This window comes from Meleagris gallopavo, chromosome Z (assembly GCF_000146605.3).
Source record: "Meleagris gallopavo isolate NT-WF06-2002-E0010 breed Aviagen turkey brand Nicholas breeding stock chromosome Z, Turkey_5.1, whole genome shotgun sequence".
Taxonomy (NCBI): Eukaryota; Metazoa; Chordata; class Aves; order Galliformes; family Phasianidae; genus Meleagris; species Meleagris gallopavo.
Genome location: NC_015041.2, coordinates 26,934,923 through 26,939,612, shown reverse-complemented (window position 1 = coordinate 26,939,612; position 4,690 = coordinate 26,934,923). Strand labels below are relative to the sequence as shown.

The following is a 4,690-nucleotide window of genomic DNA, read 5'->3' as shown; positions in this document are numbered from 1 at the left end:
TAAAGTCTGTAACAGATGGCCAAAAATAATATCTTAAACTTTTATCTCTTATTTAATAAATTGCTTTCTATAAATTCCATTAGGATTTTAGACATTCATTTTGTAACATTAAATTATTTTTGATAGATGAAATGTTATTTTTTATATAACAGAGATGGAAAGTATTGATATATGTTCCAAATCCTTCCTGCAAGCCAAGTAGTGCCCCAATACTAGTATAAGAACAAAAATGAGGGAGTTCACTGAAGCATATGTATGTGTAGTGAATGAGAAATTCTTGTTCTTTCAAAACTGTCAGTGAGCAAAAGTTGTTAAAAGCATTTTTATGCTTTAAAAGAGATTGCTGTGCTCCCCTAACCCGAAAGCCTAACAAATTAATTATAGTAGACAACTTGAATCCTACTTTTTCTGTTTGCCTAATACTTTTTATAGCCTTCTAAGGGGACCATCATTGCAGATCAGAGACTGGGATTCATTTGGCAAGGGAAGGTGAAATACAGCTATAACAAGAATTAACCTTATACTTTCTGACATAAATAAATTTAGAGAGCAGAGGATAAACAAGCAATATTTATACCTGTATGCAGAAAAAAAAAAAGAGTGAAGAAAGCATATAAAAAAGTGAAGTGAAGGTGTCCTTCTATGTTCTTTTTACCATGCAAATTTGTCAATTTATAGCTGAAATGAAGTACTACAGACATAAGTTATGGAAACATTAGAAATAGTTGTGATCTTTTGTGCTGAAGATATGGAGATTTCTACCATTGATTTTGATAGAAATGAAATCACATATAATCATCATGATTTGGTGTTTAATTTTTTTTCATAATCATAATGACAATTTTGAGATCAGTGATGTTAATCATCGTCATAAATGTTAATTACATTACTTGAATAATAAATATCTCTGGCAAATTAGTAAGTTTATTTATGTATTTATTTTCATGAAGTATGAGATCCAGTCACCTAGCCTGTGTGGAATTCTTACAATAATGCCTCCAGTTTGTACTATAATAAATTCTTAAAAATATGTTCTTTAGAGTGAATTTCTTGAAGCAACAAATTGCTGTAGTCAGTTCCCTGTAGTTTCCATCCCACTGTACACACTTTTTCTCAGTTTGCTTTCTGTACTACATAGTAATGCTTGCCACCCACAATATCTAAACATTCTCCTCTTTCATTTTTGCAAACAGAACAGTATGTTAGTATTTAAATTTCTAACTTAATAAGATAGTTAATTAAAAAATAGCTTTAATATCAAAGTATTGTTCACCTTTAAGAAAAATTTTCAACTGAAGCAACCTTAGGTATTGACCTGTATGTTCAGAGTTCTTCATGCAAATATGTCTGACTGTGGCATCAACTGTGAGATAATGGGTTGCTTAATTTCCACCCATACAAGTTCAGACTTAGAACATAGCTTTCTCTGTGTTCATACATGCCTCATTTTCCAGGAGTTTTTATGTGTTTCTTTTTCTCAATTTCACAAATAGGTAATTATTTAAAGTTAGTAACTGGCGACTATTCCCTCTGTTGATTAGAGGATTTTCTATAACTTCCTGAGATGTTAGCTAATAAAAGGAATCCAAGACAGAAAAAAATAGCAAGCGTGACATATATTCAAAGACAAGATTCCAGGCTGATGTAGACAAATATTATGCATGTTTATTTGTATGTTAAAGATTCAGACTACAAGACTTGAATAAAGGCAGTCTTGAATTTTCCTTGTTCTGTTATTTAAACTTTAGAGTGTATATGAAAAATTTCAATATTACTGAAAGTCCAGTGATTGTCTCTAACTCAGTGTAGATCAGCTAAAGCACTGAAGGTATGCAAAACAGAGGCTACACATGAATACAGCAAAGGAAGTAGCAAAATACACATTTTTCTTTTGTAATTTACCGCATAGGTCACTGACAACAAATGCTTTGATTTTCCTTCATTATGCAGTGATAACTATGTGTCTAAATCAGTAAACCAAGTCACTTTGCAATGAAGACTGGAAAGTCAGGAGCTTCTTAGTAGCGTTTGAAGCCTTCTTGAGTTCTAAACCCCATGTGGTAGTTCACTGTTGAATTTTGCTTAGTGAGCCTTTCCCTCTACAGAAATCTGTACACATGTGATCTGTTGTATCCAGAGATAATTTGTCAGCCAATTCTTTCAGCATTAACTGTCAATTAACATTCCTTTTTCTCCTATTATTGCAAAAGTGCGGGTGTTGGAAGGACTGGAGTATTCATAACTCTGAGCATTGTGTTGGAAAGAATGAGATACGAAGGTGTTGTAGATATCTTTCAGACTGTCAAAATGTTAAGGACACAGCGGCCAGCCATGGTGCAGACAGAGGTGAGGAAAACAATTTCTATGTAAAATGTTGATGAAGTAGTATGGATATCTCTATACATCCAAAAATTTACAGAGGGAAACCCCAAATTTTGGTTTATTTATATTTTAAGTCATATAGTAACTGTATGAATACAATGCAAAATCTGCTGTGAAGGTATTGCAAGGACTATTTCCTGTTATGGCATTAAACACCACTGGATGGGGAATCATAGGATAATTTCAGTAATGGAGTCTAAATGATCACAGTTCAGGAAAAACATTTTCCCAGAACCAGTATCCATTTTCATTTAAACCTTTCCTCTCTGAAAGAAATATGAGGTGATAAAGAAGGAAAAAAATTGCTTGTATAGATTGATTCACTGAAATTTTTATGTTGCAAGAGCAAAAGGCTTTGAAATGGGGCTTTATTATTTTCACAGTTGACTTTGGATCATCAAGCAATTGACTGTCTGGCTTGAAAATCATGATGGTAAATTGAGCATCAGGAAAGTACAGTGTAGATAGTTTCCATACTAGCAATAATGCTATACAGAAATATGAAGAAGGACATGCAGCATCAACTGATTTTCTATGCCTGGATGCTTGTAATTGTAGCTGTGTCATGTCACAATGAATACTTAAACTTTCAGCATGTACCTTTATTTCTACTTAAATTTTTGAACAGGAGATTTAAACTAATCTGTAGTCAATAGACTACTCAGCAAAAGGCAGAGAAGGGAAGTATTTTAGGTCATACATTTATTTAGTAGAATTTCATTGACATTAACCTTTAATTTATTAAATTAAATAAATTTTTAGATGATTCCCCAGAATTTTCCATTAAAAAATTGCATTTCTTCAGTCAAAGCTAATTTTATTATTTTTAAGAAGAAACACATATATGTTTAGAAGAAATACATATATAAAAATGCAGATATCTTAAGTCTTATTAGTCAAGTATATTATTGTTACCAAACTGACTTGTTAATTCAATTTATGTCTCTTTATTAGTATTAATCTGAGTAAGCAAGGAGAAAACTAACTATTTGCTGTCATTTTAGTTCCAAGAAATCATAATAGTATACTGAAAAGCTGTAGCTTTTCAGCTAACTTGAAGCCAACTTGACAAGCACAGTCTTGGTCTATATATATTATCCTTCCTACTTTGATTTTGTTTTCTGTATGCCGCCCTTCAACCTCTCTGCTGAAAATGGGTGCTAAGTACTCATAAATTTTAGGATTCTGTGAAAGGTAAATCTCTCATTCCGTATTATAAAGTGCCAATAAATCTAGTCTTTATTCAACAAGGCAACTTACTCCACACATTTACTTAAAATTTAGGAGAACATCCAATTTATTCTCCAATAGTTCCAACACACGACAGAAATGATCACATCACTAAATGGAAACAAATGTCTAACACATTTCCTGATCACTAAAAGAATTTTAATTGTGATATTAACAAGTACAGCCATGTGAGCATGTAGTACTATCAGATAAGTAAGAAGGATATTGGATTCATTAGAGATTTAATCAAATTGTACACCCCATTGAACTTTCTCTGCTTCCAGGTACTGGTTGAAATGCAATGTGTTTCATATTAATAAGGTGTTTAGCTACATATACCTCCAATATTCCCTGTTCTTGCCACAGGGTAAGGAATCTTCACACCCTTATCAAAGCTTGTATTGCTGAAAGGTTCTCCTTGCTTCCTAATCCGCCTTTTAACGTGGCAGTTTTCTGTGTTCCATTCAATATGAAGGCTGTGGTAAATTTTGGCATTTAGCATGATATATTTGCTATGGAGTGAAATGGCTGTTTTCCTACTTATTTTCAAATAAGTGGGAAAAGACATCCTAGCATGCATAAGAAGAAAATTCTATGATTGTATTAATTTACTTTAGCAATTCTGAATAAATGATTATACAGTTTCTGCTCCAAAAGAAGATGCATTCTGTAGAAAATGTTATTGTGTTAAATGAGTGTCTGTCTTCATTTGTTGTAACTCAAACTGCCCTCCTTTGGATGCTAGCTAGAGAATATTGCTGAACTATGGATGCTTCTGCAGTATATTTATCTATAACCACAAAGTGTTTATTCTTAGTTGAAAGAAAATAGAAAACAACCAGCAAGATGGTTTTTTGATGCTTCGTTTTCTATCTTTCTATCTCCAGGATCAGTATCAATTCTGCTATCGAGCCGCACTGGAATATCTGGGCAGCTTTGATCACTATGCAACATAAAAACCCATCCTGGATTTTTATTGCAGGCCCTTCAAGATCCAGAGAGCCGCTTCTGAGCCATACAATGTGCTTTAGAAGTACTTCTTAGCTCTTAGCTATGGAGCAATTATTGGGGATATATA

At 32.9% G+C, this 4,690-nt stretch overlaps 1 protein-coding gene and 1 long non-coding RNA gene across 2 annotated transcripts in view; both read left to right on the top strand.

Annotated features, from left to right (window-relative positions):
• The window catches only part of LOC100550569 (receptor-type tyrosine-protein phosphatase delta-like), a 177,211-nt gene that overhangs the window by 165,269 nt on the left and 7,252 nt on the right, over nucleotides 1-4,690 (top strand). The gene's annotated exons all lie outside the window — the stretch shown is intronic.
• LOC104915019 lies at nucleotides 2,171-4,690 on the top strand. Its single transcript, XR_796212.3, has 2 exons — nucleotides 2,171-2,346; nucleotides 4,500-4,690. It is a non-coding gene; the product is annotated as an uncharacterized LOC104915019 (long non-coding RNA).